This window comes from Salvelinus alpinus, chromosome 26, assembly GCF_045679555.1.
Source record: "Salvelinus alpinus chromosome 26, SLU_Salpinus.1, whole genome shotgun sequence".
Lineage (NCBI taxonomy): Eukaryota > Metazoa > Chordata > Actinopteri > Salmoniformes > Salmonidae > Salvelinus > Salvelinus alpinus.
In genome coordinates this window covers 35,013,301-35,028,863 of record NC_092111.1, presented here as the reverse complement: position 1 = coordinate 35,028,863, position 15,563 = coordinate 35,013,301, and the positions used below count along the sequence as shown (strand labels likewise).

The 15,563-nt window shown below is 39.5% G+C and overlaps 2 pseudogenes; both read left to right on the top strand.

Annotated features, from left to right (window-relative positions):
- Positions 1-6,052: 6,052 nt before the first annotated feature.
- Positions 6,053-14,121, top strand: LOC139554350 (uncharacterized; annotated as a pseudogene).
- Positions 14,122-14,151: 30 nt separating this feature from the next.
- Positions 14,152-14,326, top strand: LOC139555411 (U2 spliceosomal RNA; annotated as a pseudogene).
- Positions 14,327-15,563: the final 1,237 nt, after the last annotated feature.

Here is a 15,563-nt window from a genome sequence, read left to right as displayed (position 1 = left end):
TTTGGCAAGTCGGTTAGGACATCTACTTTGTGCATGACACAAGTCAGTTTTACAACAATTGTTTACAGACAGATTATTTCACTTATAATTCACTGTATCACAATTCCAGTGGGTCAGAAGTTTACATACACTTTGACTGTGCCTTTAAACAGCTTGGAAAATTCCAGAAAATGTCATGGCTTTAGAAGCTTCTGATAGGCTAATTGACATCATTTGAGTCAATTGGAGGTTTACCTGTGGATGTATTTCAAGGCCTACCTTCAAACTCAGTGCCTCTTTGCTTGACATCATGGGATAATCAAAAAAAATCAGCCAAGACCTGATCAAAAATTGTAGACTTCCACAAGTCTGGTCATCCTTGGGAGCAATTTCCAAATCAATCAATCAAGTTTATTTTATATAGCCCTTCGTACATCAGCTAATATCTCGAAGTGCTGTACAGAAACCCAGCCTAAAACCCCAAACAGCAAGCAATGCAGGTGTAGAAGCACGGTGGCTAGGATGGTGGCAAACACCTGAAGGTATCACGTTCATCTGTATAAACAATGGTACGCAAGTATAAACACCATGGGACCACGCAGCCGTCATACCGCTCAGGAAGGAGTTCTGTCTCCTAGAGATGAACGTACTTTGGTGCGAAAAGTGCAAATCAATCCCAGAACAACAGCAAAGGACCTTGTGAAGATGCTGGAGGAAACCGGTACAAAAGTATCTACATCCACAGTAAAACGAGTCCTATATCGACATAACCTGACAGACCGCTCTGCAAGGAAGAAGCCACTGCTCCAAAACCATCATTAAAAACACCAGACTACTGTTTGCAACTGCACATGGGGACAAAGATCGTACTTTTTGGAGAATGTCATCTGGTCTGATGAAACAAAAATAGAACTGTTTTGCCATAATGTCCATCGTTATGTTTGGAGGAAAAGGGGGGGCTTGCAAGCCGAAGAACGCCATCCCAACCGTGAAGCACGGGGGTGGCAGCATCATGTTGTGGGGGTGCTTTGCTGCAGGAGGGACTGGTGTACTTCACAAAATAGATGGCAGGAAAATTATGTGGATATATTGAAGCGACATCTCAAGACATCAGTCAGGAAGTTAAAGCTTGGTCGCAAATTGGTCAAATTGGTCATTTCAGATTCTTAAAATAAAGTGGTGATCCTAACTGACCTAAGACAGGGAATTTTTACTAGGATTAAATGTCAGGAATTGTGTAAAACTGAGTTTAAATGTATTTGGCTAAGGTGTATGTAAACTTCCGACTTCAACTGTAAATTGCCTTGCCTTGTTCAGGTGCAGAACGCCAGATTTTGACCTTGTCAGCTCAGGGATTCGATCTAGCAACCTTTTGGTTACTGGCCCAACGCTCTAGGCTACCTGGCAATCATGTAAATGATTACCAAGTGATTTTGAATGTACCTGGGGCATGTGATGTCATCACATAGGCCTAACTATAAAACTCCACATTTAATTCTAAATGCCTACTACTTGCAAAATACATGTTTTTTCAACTATAGAAATTGTGCTTTTAGATTGTTGAAAGCATTGCGATAACATGGAAATTCAACTAACTTTTGGCTGTCTTCTATGGTAGCTACCTTCTGGTCAAGTTCTGTTTGACATTAAGGGGATGGTCTCTTGGAAACAGTCCTTACACATCACTGGAACATTGCTATGAAAACTTTAGCTAATAGCCTAATGAAACTCTTAAGGGAACGTTCTCTAAAATTGTGGTAACGTTTGTTGTTAGCTGGGAAGCAAGGGATAAGAATGTCCATAAAGACTGAATGACAGGTTTGTGTCCATAGATACAGAACACAAAGAATAACGACTGGTTTGCGTCTCTGGCAACCTAACCAATAGAACTAACAACCATGTTTGGTGGAAAGACTGATTTTAAAACTTCTTCTTAATAGGGGGCGCCATTTCCACTTTGGGAAAAAGTAGTGCCCATATTAAACGGCCTCGTACTCTGTTCTAGATCATATGATATGCATATTATTATTACTATTGGATAGAAAACACTCTGAAGTTTCTAAAACTGTTTGAATTATATCTGTGAGTAAAACAGAACTCATTTGGCAGGCAAAGTTCCAAACAGGAAGTGAAAATTCTGAAATGGGTCTCTGTGACAGGCCTTGCCTATTCAATTGTCTTGTATTTATGGATATGTATGCACTTCATACGCCTTCCACTAGATGTCAACAGGCAGTAGAATGTTGAATGAGGTGTCTGGCTTGATGTGGGACCGAATGAGAGCTTTTGGAGTGACAGGTCAGCCATATTGGCAGTATTTTGCTGCGCACCTGGGAGCACCATATAATTTTCTGCAATGCGTTAGGTAGACACGAAGAAATGCTCCGTCTGGGACATTATTGGATACATATGAGAAAAACATCATAAAGATGGATTTTCAACTGAGTTTGACCAGTTTATTCGACTTTTATTATGACTTTTGGAATTTTTCGTTCCATGCGCCAAACGTTCATGGACACGTGAGCACCATTATGCTAGCCAAAGTTGCTAATTCGACAGAAGAAATGGACATTCTAAAACAAAACAACGATTTATTGTGGAACTAGGACTCCTGGCACTGCATTCTGATGAAAGTTCATCAAAGGTAAGAGAATATTTATGATGTTATTTCGTATTTTTGTTGAATATGTGGACTCCAACATTGCGGAGAATGGCTGAGCGCTGTCTCAGATTATTGTATGCTGTGCTTTTTACTAAAGTTATTTTTTTTTTATCTAACACAGCGGTTGCATTAAGAACAAGTGTATCTTTAATTATTTGTCCAACATGTATTTTTCAGCAAAGTTTATGATGAGTTTTTCTGTTAGATTACGTGACTCTCCAAAATTTCCCCGGAAATGTTGCTGCTATTTGTGATGATGGCTGCGTTGTAAAACCCAGATTTGTAGCTATAAATATGCACATTTTCGAACAAAACATAAATGTATTGTATAACATGATGTCATAAGACTGTCATCTGATGAAGTTGTTCAAAGGTTAGTGATTAATTTTATCTCTATTTGTGGGTTTTGTGAAAGCTATCTTTACGGTGAAAAAATGGCGTTGTGTTTTGGGCTATTGTGGTGAGCTAACATAAATATATGTTGTGTTTTCGCTGTAAAACACTTAAAAAATCGGAAATATTGGCTGGATTCACAAGATGTTTATCTTTCATTTGCTGTACAACATGTATTTTTCATAAAAGTTTTATGATGAGTATTTATGTATTTCACGTTGCTCTCTTTAATTATTCTGGCTGTTTTGGTGCCATTTGTGACTATGGCTGCAATGTAAAACTACGATTTATACCTATAAATATGCACAGTTTCGAACAAAACATAAATGTATTGTATAACATGATGTCATAAGACTCATCTGATGAAGTTGTTCAAAGGTTAGTGATTCATTTTATCTCTATTTGTGGGTTTTGTGAAAGCTATCTTTGCGGTGAAAAAATGGCGTTGTGTGTTTGGCTATTGTGGTGAGCTAACATATAAATATATATTGTGTTTTCGCTGTAAAACATTTTTAAAATTCGGAAATGTTGGCTGGATTCACAAGATGTTTATCTTTCATTTGCTGTATTGGACTTGTGATTTCATGAAATTATATTATATGATATCCCTGTGGCGCTAGGCTAGGCTATGCTAGTCAGCTTTTCTGATGAGGATGATCCCGGATCCGGGAGGGGGGGTCCGTAGAGGGCAGCCAAATTCTGATAGTTGTTCCACACATTTTTCACATCAGAGCTTGCTCAGAGCTGATCTGTTTGGTCAAAAGAACAATTTGTGAAAAAGAAAGATCGGAATTGAGCTGACTGTCTAAACACAGCCTATTAATTCACTTATCAAAATTAAAATGTCAAGAAGACGTGTTATTTCTACAGGTAAATGTGTGTGTTATAGTAGTTGATGTAGGGTGGCATCTATCAAACTGTGTCACAACTTGTACTTTATGAGGGTGGGTGGGGGCATGTCCAGAAGTAACCAAATTAGCTAATTAAATGAGATAACCAAGGGGTTTCACTCATGGTTGTAAACATCTGGTTTGTGGGGGACTGATTTGGGGGGTTGGTAAATAGGTAGGGGTGTGTTCTCTTGTGGCTGTGGGCTTTAGTTATGTTAATTAAGACTATACATTAGAGTGCATTAGGTTTGTGTGGGTGTTGTCTGTGATTGATGTCTGTTTAGATCATATGATGTAATGTCGGGTAGAACCTGACCCAGGAGTCATGACTTATGACCACATATATCGGATCTGTGATTAGGGACTGATTTCTATAGAATGGTATTTGTGCTTAGAAGAAAATTATTTTACACATTAACATTTGTAACATATAATATTATTAGATTATATGAACATAACTCTATCCGCTGATGCTGCAGACAACAGTTTCCAGAAAGTTTCATTGGTGATGGAAAATGTCTGTTGTTCATTACATCATCACATTTACATTCACATGGTAACACATGGTGGTCAGTTAAGCTTATTTGAGTAACTCAGATCTGCCAGTGAGCAATTGACAAGTCTTAATCCTACTTAGTCCTCTATTAACCAGAAGGTAACAAACCACTTATCCTAATGGATAGGAGTGGGTAACTTGGATAGAAATGGGTGTAGGGGAGGTTGTCGTACTTCTTTGAACAGTCTGTTCACTTACGGGATACAGTAGATCACCCCCAGAAGACTTTGCAAGGGTTAAATCTGCATAAGCATTGTTGATTGGCTGTTACCTTAAGACAAGACAGGCCCTCTAGACCCATTTGTAAATATGGGGTGGTGTGTCTCGAATTCTAGCTGTAGCCTGGTTGAGAGTCTGGGTGATAGATGTAAATGAGGAGAAAGGGGGTCACATGTTAAAGTGGATATTGTCTGATGGTACCAATGTTGATAACCTCAAAGTCTGGGTTCACATATAATTGATTAATGATGTAACCTCCAAAGGTAAAATGCAGAAATACCTTATTTAGATAAGTATTCAGCCAATTTGCTATGTGACTCGAAATTGAGCTCAGGTGCATCCTGTTTCCATTGATCATCCTTGAGCTGTTTCTACAACTTGATTGGAGTCCACCTGTGGTAAATTCAATTGATTTGACATGATTTGGAAAGGCACACACCTGTCTATATAAGGTCCCACAGTTGACTGCATGTCAAAGCAAAAACCAAGCCATGAGGTTGAAGGAATTGTCCATAGATCTCAGAGACAGAATTGTAGCAAAGCACAGCACAGCTCTGGGGAAGGGTACCAAAGCATTTCTGCAGCATTGAAGGTCCCCAAAAACACAGTGGCCTCCATCATTCTTGAATGGAAGAAGTTTGGAACCACCAACACTCTTCCTAGAGCTGGCCACCTGGTGAAACTGAGCAATCGGGGGATAAGGGCCTTGGTCAGGGAGGTGACCAAGCCTTATGACATCCAGTGGAACGGCCACTTTACAATAGTGCATCTAAATCTTTTAAGGGGGGGGGAGTGAGAAGGATTACTTTATCCTATCCTAGGTATTCCTTAAAGAGGTGGGGTTTCAGGTGTCTCCGGAAGGTGGTGATTGACTCCGCTGTCCTGGCGTCGTGAGGGAGTTTGTTCCACCATTGGGGGGCCAGAGCAGCGAACAGTTTTGACTGGGCTGAGCGGGAACTGTACTTCCTCAGTGGTAGGGAGGCGAGCAGGCCAGAGGTGGATGAACGCAGTGCCCTTGTTTGGGTGTAGGGCCTGATCAGAGCCTGGAGGTACTGAGGTGCCGTTCCCCTCACAGCTCCGTAGGCAAGCACCATGGTCTTGTAGCGGATGCGAGCTTCAACTGGAAGCCAGTGGAGAGAGCGGAGGAGCGGGGTGACGTGAGAGAACTTGGGAAGGTTGAACACCAGACGGGCTGCGGCGTTCTGGATGAGTTGTAGGGGTTTAATGGCACAGGCAGGGAGCCCAGCCAACAGCGAGTTGCAGTAATCCAGACGGGAGATGACAAGTGCCTGGATTAGGACCTGCGCCGCTTCCTGTGTGAGGCAGGGTCGTACTCTGCGGATGTTGTAGAGCATGAACCTACAGGAACGGGAGAACCCAATGGTAACTCTGACAGAGCTCTGGAGTTCTTCTGTGGAGATGGGAGAACCTTCCAGAAGGACAACCATCTTTGCTGCACTCCACCAATCAGGCCTTTATGGTAGAGTGGTCAGTCAGAAGCCACTCCTCAGTAAAAGGCACATAACAGCCCAATTGGAGTTCGCCAAAATGCACCTAAAGACTCTCAGACCATGAGAAACAAGATTATCTTGTCTGATGAAACCAAGATGAAACTCTTTGGCTTGAATGCCAAGCATAATTTCTGGAGGAAACCTGGCACCATCCCTACGGTGAAGCATGGTGGTGGCAGCATCATGCTGTGGGGATGTTTTTCAGTGGCAGGGACTGGGAGACTGGTCAGGCTCGAGGGGAGGATGAACGGAGCAAAGTAGAAAGATCCTTGATGAAAACCTGCTCCAGAGTGCTCTGGACCTCTGACTGGGGTGAAGGTTCACCTTCCAACAGGACAATGACCCTAAGCACACAGCCAAGACAACACAGAAGTTGCTTCGGGACAAGTCTCTGAATGTCCTTGAGTGGCCCAGCCAGAGCCTGGAATTGAACCCGATCGAACATCTCTGGAGAGACCTGAAAATAGCTGTCCCCATTAAACCTGAAAGAGCTTGAGAGGATCTGCAGAGAAGAATGGGAGAAACTCCCTAAATACAGGTGTGCCATGCTTGTAGAGTCATACCCAAGCGGTACCATACTGCAAGCGGTACCGGAGCGGACCGCCAAGTCTAGGTCCAAGAGGCTTCTAAACAGCTTCTACCCCCAAGCCGTAAGACTCCTGAACATCTAATCAAATGGCTACCCTGACTATTTCCATTGCCCCCCTCCTCTCTTTTACGCTGCTGCTACTCTCTGTTTATTATCTATGCATAGTCACTTTAATAACTCTACCTACATGTACTGTACATATTACCTCAATTACCTCGACTAACCGGTGCCCCCGCACATAGACTCTGTACCGGTACCCCTTGTATATAGCCTCGCTATTGTTCATTTTCTGCTGCTCTGTTATTTGTTACTTTAAAAAAATTATAATAATCTTAACTGCATTGTTGGTTAAGGGCTTGTAAGTAAGCATTTCACTGTAAGGTCTACCTACACCTGTTGTATTCGGCGCATGTGACAAATACAATTTGATTTGATTTAACTCAAGGCTGTAATGATGATCCAAGCTTCTTTGAAAATATATATAAGAATTTATCAACTCTACAAGCAACACTAGACTCTATTATTATGGTGGGAGATTTTAATACGGTTTTAAATACCTCTATGGACCGGAAAGGAAATCACACTACAAACTATCACCCTCAGGCATTTAAGGAAATCATGAATGTCATGGATATATTGGAATTTGTGGATATATGGAGACTTAAATACCCTGACCTAGTGAGATACGCATGGCGAAGGCTTAATCAAGCTAGTCGTCTTGATTACTTTCTTATGTCATTCTCTCTGTCACCAAAAGTTTAAAAAGTGTTGATGGGGGACAGAATGTGGTCGGGTCATCACATAATTGGTATATATATTACTCTTACAGAATGTTCACGTGGGTGAAGATATTGGAAATTTAATCAAAGCCTACTAGATGATAAATTGTTTAGAACTAGGACATAAGAATTTAAAACTGGCTTTTTCAGACATAACATAGGTACAGCAGATCCCCTTATTGTATGGGACACTTTTAAATGTGCCTTTAGAGGCCATGCAATTCAGCACTCATCTATAAAACAAAAGCAATTTAGATCGAAAGAGTCCATATTGACAAAGGAAAATGAAGGACTAACAGTACAGTTAGATAGCAATAAAAACTTTACCATAGAGGCACAGAATAAGTTATAGGAAAAACAAAAAGAAATCGAGGAACTTATTCAGGAAAGATCCAGTGTAATATATTATAAAAATAAAGCGAACTGGATGGAATATGGGGAAAAATGCACCAAATTCTTTTTCAATCTTCAAAATAGAAATGCTACCAAAAAAATGTATTGAAACTTGTTACAAATGATGTCACGCATGATTCACCGAATTATATTTTGAAAGAGGAAGTAAAGTACTTTAAGAATATGTTTTTGTTTCAGTCTCCTCCATGTCCACTAACCGAAGCTAATTGTATGGATTTTCTTCCTAATAATAATGTAAAATTAACATCTGTACAGAAAGACTCATGTGAAGGCCAAATTACCGAGGAGGAACTTCTTGATGCAATTAAAGCCTTTAAGGCTGGGAAAACGCCAGGCCTGGATGGCATACCAGTGGAAGTATACCAAACCTTTTTTGATATACTCAGAGGACCATTATTAGCATGTTTATCCACTCCTATATAAATGGTAGATTATCGGACACGCAACAAGAAGGTCTGATATCATTATTACTGAAACAGGACCCAAGTGGTATATATAAAGATCCAGTCCGTTAAAAAAAATTGGGGGCCTCTTACACTTCAGTGTTGTGATAGCTAAATGCTTGGCGCATAGAATTAAACAAGTATTGTCAGATATTATTCATCCTAATCAGACAGGTTTTTTACATGGACGATACATTGGAGATAATATAAGACAAGCACTGGAAACAATAGAATACTATGTAATATCGGGGACACCAGGCCTGGTTTTCATAGCTGATTTTGAAAAGGCTTTTGATAAAGTATGACTGGAGATTATATATAAATGCCTAGAATATTTCAATTTTGGGGAATCTCTTATAAAATGGGTTAAAGTTATGTATAGTAACCCTAGGTGTAAAATAGTAAATAATGGCTACATCTCAGAAAGTTTTAAAATATCTAGAGTAGAAAAACAAGGTTGTCCACTATCGGCATATCTATTTATTATTGCCATCGAAATGTTAGCTGTTAAAATTAGATCCAACGATAATATCAAGGGATTAGAAATCCGTGGCTTAAAAACTAAGGTGTCATTGTATGCTGATGATTCATGTTTTCTTTTAAAACCACAATTAGAATCCCTCCACGGCCTCATAGGGGATCTAGATACTTTTGCTAACCTCTGTATTAAAACCAAACCAAAATCAGGATAATCACTTATCATAATTTCATTTTAATCTAGAGGTTAGCAAAAGTATCTAGATCCCCTATGAGGCCGTGGAGGGATTCTAATTGTGGTTTTAAAAGAAAACATGAATCATATATAATCTCCATATTACGTATTGGATCACTAAAAAAGAAATATTTTACATTATGTGGACATACTCGGTATACAAATCCCAAAAGAAAGAAATGATCTCACTCCAATTAATTTTTATAGAAAGTTAGCAAAAATAGATAAGATCTTGCTACCATGGAGAGCAAAATACCTGTCTATTTGTGGGAAAATCACCCTGATTAACTCTTTAGTCATATCACAGTTTACCTATTTGCTTATGGTTTTGCCTACACCTAGTGACCTCCTTTTTAAATTATATGAACAAAAAATATTCAATTTGATTTGGAATGGCAACCCAGACAAAATTAAAATGGCCTATTTATATAACGAATATGAATTCGGAGGGCAGAAATGATTACATATTAAAGCATTAGACCTCTCACTAAAGGCATCAGTCATACAAAAGTTATACTTAAATCCAAACTGGTTCTCTAGTAAATTGGAAGGAATGTCTCACCCCATGTTCAAGAATGGCCTTTTTCCCTTTATTCAGATTACACCTGCTCACTTTCGGTTGTTTGAAAAGGAAATAATCTCCAAAATATATATATTTTTTTAAAGACTTAGAAAGTTTATTGCAATTTCAGTTTAATCCACCTGAAAAGACAATACAAATAATACAACAAATATTGTGGTTAAACTCAAAAATACTAATTGATAAAAAATTAAAAAAATTGATGAAATGTTTAAAAAAGGTATAATTTTAGTGAATGATATCATAAATAGGACTGGTGGAGTTATGTCACAGATGCAGCTAACACAGACATATGGAAATGTCTGCTCTACCCCAAATTACAACCAATTAATTGCAGCATTACCACAAAAAATGGTAGAGGCAGGTAGAAGGGGAAAAAAGTAAGGAATTTGTATGCCGGCTCTGCATTAAAGAACATAAATGGTTAAAGAAAAGTGTGATAAATAAAACCATATACCAATTTCATTTAAGGACCAAAAAATTGACAGCTGTGCCATATAAATTGTTGAATAGTTGGGAAGAGATTTTCGATGTACCCATTCCATGGCACATGGTTTATGAATTGACACGCAAAACAACGCTGGGTTAAAAACTTTGAATTTTCCAATTTAAATTACTATACAAAATTCTTGCAACCAATAGAATGTTATATATATGGGTGATACAATCTTCCGAGCTCTGCAGATTTTGCTGTGAGGAGGCAGAGTCATTCGATCATTTATTTTTGTATTGTCCATATGTAGCTCGTTTTTGGTCACAGGTCCAGGAATGGCTGAAAAATTGCAACATTTGCCTAGAACTAATGCTGCAGATAGCAATACTGGGTGATTTGAAAAGCCATAGTCAATCAATCAATAATATAATAATTATTTTAGCAAAAAAATATATTTTTAATTTACAATCTGTAGAAGCTATGAGAATAGAAAGGTTCAGTACTTTTGTGAAGCATCACAGCACAGTTGAAAAATATATGGCAAATAGAAATCCAAAATGGATGTTGTTGAGAGATAGATGGGAGGGGTTGAATGGAGCTGAAGGGTGGGACTAATAACTATATAACCAATGTAAAACATACGGGGTCTGTAAAATGTATATAGGTTCAGAAATTTTGTGAAATAGCACAGTTACAAATAGAAATCAAACTGGATGGACATCAGAAATAGAGGAAGGACTAAAAACAAACAAAATATAACTATTGTAAAATAGATTGTGTCTGTAAAATGTGTATAAGATGTATAAACGGAAGGTAGAAGCCTAAGTGTTATTGTTTATTAGTTTACTCCAATTGGGGGAAGGGTGGTAGGGTTTGCTGGAAATAATAAAGGTATGTTCTAAAAAAGTATGTATATCTATATAGACATGTGTATGTATATATGTGTATATGTATGTATGGGTATGTACGTGTATGTATATGGATATATATATTTACCCCAAAAAATATATGAGGGATTGGAAATGATGCAGACACTTACATTGATGGAGGCAACAATCTTTCTGCAATATTAAACTGATCCAGCCCTAATTTTTTTTAAATTAAATTAAAAAATATATTTTTTAAAGGCTGTAATCGCTATCAAAGGTGCTTCAAAAAAGTACTGAGTAAAGCGTCTGAATACTTATGTAAGTGTTATATTTCAGTTTATTTTAATTTAAATTAGCAAAAAAGTTTTTAAAAACTGTTTTTCTTTGTCATTATGGCAAAGTCATGAAAAATGTGACAAATTGAATAAACCACCTTTGTACTATGATAAAAAATAATATGCCTCTGGGGTCAAAGTTAACCCAGTCAGTAGTATGAGGGTTACACAGAGTAGCCTAGTTTAATATTATTACATCAGCAACAACAGTGTGAATATTTAAATTGACTAGTGATGGGGATGGATATGGAAAATCTATATCGATATGTTACATTTTTTGATACGATGTGTCTCAGGTTTTAAAATAACAGTTTCATAAATAACATTGCATCTGTGTAGCTTCTTTTCTGGTAGCTTCCAAAGCTCTGTGAAGTTCAGAGAACTACTTGTTGATTGCCCAGTGGGGTATGTGTGAATGCTCTGGGGCATACACATACAGAACCAGTTGGAATACAATGAGGAGCCTATTAACTATTAGCAGACAATTTAGTACGCTAAAGTAAGAGCCTATGAGAAAGTCTGTGAGAGCGTCATGTCATAGTCAGTGTTAGGGGAAGCTACTCTGAAAATATAGTTGACCAAACTACCAGTTACTTCATGCTGGAAGAAGTTAAACTACACTGAAGCTAAGCTTAAAAATATATGTATTTGACTAAACTAAAGTTACTACATCACAAACTGATAAATTATCATATGTAAATCTGAAACATCATAGACTACAAATTGCAAGAACATATCTCTCTGGAGTCCAGTGTAAATCAGGCAGCTCTGATAACGAAGATAAAGGAAATTCTTTCCTACTTCACACATATTAAATGCTATTTTTGCAACAACAACAAAAAGTTGTGTGTAGTTCCAGTAGTTAGCTACACCGCTACTGAAAACACTACCAAGATTTGAATTTAGTTCAACTACCACCAAGCTACAGAAAACTAGTATTACTGATGCATAGGTATATATAATTGTGTGTAAGAGATCCTTTGTGATCTTGAAAATCTTATCTAATAATATTTTAAATGTAATATGTTCATAATAATTACTGGTATTTGTGTGTACACATACCCTTATATGCATTTTACCTTTTGAGGTTACATCATTAATCAATTCTATGTGAAGCTAGTACGACAACCTCCCCTACACCAATTTCTATCCAACTTACCCACTCATGTCCACTAGGATAAGTGGGCAGACCCAGACTTGGCCAGACTGCCGCTGACAGTTAAAATGACTGACATAAGGTTACTGGGGGTAAAGTTTGACCGGGAGGGAGGAGGAAGCGGCAACTGGGGTGGGATCCTGGGGAATGTACGACAGAAACTGGGTTTTTGGGGACTTCGATAGCTGACTTATGAGGGCAAGGTTTTAATCATTAAAGCTGTGATTTTACCTGTGCTTTTATTAATCAGTTCTGTTTTTATCCCCCCACGAACAACTCTTTTAGCTCTGGAACGGATGCTGTTTCCCTTCCTGTGGGGAAGCAAGTGGGAGAGGCTGAGGAGGGAGGTGGTCAAGAGACCCAGGACCAAGGGGGGGGGGGGAGGCTTGCCTGACCTCTACTTGTTCCTGGGCAGCCGCTACACAGCGTTACATCTCACTCTTGCCACCTCCCCGGTCAACAACAAGACCCAGGCCCTCACACGGTTCTGGCTGGGATCTTACCTCAGGACCCTGAGACTGATCCCGGGCGACCTGCGAGCCCCAGTCTCTGTCTTGCTCCCCACACACTACGTCCAGCTCCTAAAGTTTTTCAGATATTTTAAACTGGAAAAAGAGGCAGTCACAGTTTTAACTAAACACCGCTCTCTTCTCTCTCTTGTGCAGGAGCGGGAACCAGTGTGTCCAGTGCGCAGGCTTGCTACTGTCGAGCCCACAATGGTTTGGCGCAACGTGGCCCATCCTGCTCTGCTGAACCGGCACCGGGACCTATCCTGGATGGTTGCCCACGAGATCCTCCCGGTCAGGGCCGTTATGCACTCCCGGGGCATGGCGAGGACACCGCGTGCCCCCGACCAGGCTGTGGCCAAGATGAGTCGGTGGGGCACTTGCTCTGGGAGTGCAGAGCCACCAGGGACATGTGGAAGGAAGCAGGCCCCCTGATCTCCCCGTGTCTGCCAGCAGGGGAGGACCTAACGCCCCAGCTCGTGCTGTATGGGGTGGGCCGAAAGGCCTATTCCACCAAAGGCCTTCACCAAGCTCTGGCCCACCCTCACGTGTCTGAAGGATGCACTGTGGTCCTCCCGCAACCTGCTGGTAGCGAAACGAGTAGAGAGCACCCCCCAGGCAGTGGCCATGGTAGCCACAGAAGCCCTGGGGTGGTACAGAAAAGGGGGCCTCGACCCGAGGCGAAGGGTCCCCCACAACACCCAAGGTCCCGGCGGCCACGGCCTGACAGCGTTGCGGTACCTAGGGCGATGCGCCTAGGGGAGGGATCTCCTCTGGGCCCCGAAGGACAAGACGGTTATTGATTCGGAAAAGCAGGAGAAGGCGATTTTGATAAGGACCCCGTTCCTGTACAAAGGACAGAAGACCGCTTTTTAACAAAGTGACTTTTTAACATGTTTTCATGTCTTAAAAATGTTTTACTTTTGTTAAATCATTTGTACACATTTTAAATGGCTTTTACAGATTTAATGTTTTACTCATGGTTGTTTCTATTGTTTTTAACATGTACTTTAATTTTTTTTTAATGTAATATTCAAATGCTGTGTTTTATGCTTTTATGCCGTTTTTATTGGTATAAAATGATGTACAAAAATATATATGAGCTGTTTTTAAAGGAAATGTAATAAAACTTTTCCAAAAGAAAAAATCTGTTCTCATCAGTTTAATATCTGATCTGTCCCCTATCTGGGGACCATATATTAAATAGATTTTTGGACCAGGGAGATGGAATAGGGGCTTGCTCCGTCCACTCCACGCATCGACCTGGTATTGCAGTACCCCCAGGAACGGTGCGCCCCCTGTCGTTGTAAATATAAATCATGTGTTGCTTCGTTTTAATAAAACATTTAAAAAACAACCAATCAACAATGTTTATGCAGATTTCACCCTTGCAAAGTATTGTGGGGGTGATCTATTGTATCCCGTAAGTGAAAAGACTGTTAAAAAAAGTACGCCAAATTTCTCTACACCGATTACTGTTGAACTTTTCACCAAACATCTGTTAGAGTAAGTGGTTTATCCACTTGTAGGTGAATAGAGAGCTATGTTGGATTAGAACTTGTCAGTTGATCACTGGCAGGACTGAGTTCTTACCATAAGCTTAGCTGGCCACAATGTGATTGAATGTGTATGTGATGACATATGTCTCTGAACAACAGACATTTTCCATCATCACCTGGAAACTGTGTCTGCAGCATCAGTGGATAGAATTATGTGCATATGTGCAAAAGATCTTCAATGAGATTACAAATATAATCTAATAATATTACATGTTACTTATGTTAATATGAATTGCAAAAATCACTGAAGTTGGAGACTTTTATTTCCCTCACCAACTTTAAACATCTGCTATCTGAGCAGCTAACCGATCGCTGCAGCTGTACATAGTCCATCTGTAAATAGCCCACCCAATTTACATACCTCATCCCCATACTGTTTTTATTTATTTACTTTTCTGCTCTTTTGCACACCAGTATCTCTACTTGCACATGATCATCTGATGATTTATCACTCCAGTGTTAATCTGCTAAATTGTAATTATTATGGCCTATTTATTGCCTACCTCCTCATGCCTTTTGCACACAATGTATATAGACTCTTTTTTTTCCTACTGTGTTATTGACTTGTTTATTGTTTACTCCATGTGTAACTCTGTGTTGTTGTTTGTTCACACTGCTATGCTTTATCTTGGCCAGGTCGCAGTTGTAAATGAGAACTTGTTCTCAACTAGCCTACCTGGTTAAATAAAGGTGAAATAAAAATATTTTTAAAATAATATTGTATGTACAAATACCATTCTATAGGAATCAGTCCCTAATCACAGATCTGACATAAGTCATGACTCCTGGGTCAGGTTCTACCCGACATTACATCATATGATCTAAACAGACATCAATCACAGACAATACCCACACAAACCTAATGCACTCTAATGTATAGTCTTAATTAACATAACTAAAGCCCACAGCCACAAGAGAACACACCCCTACCTATTTACCAACCCCCCAAATCAGTCCCCCACAAACCAGATGTTTACA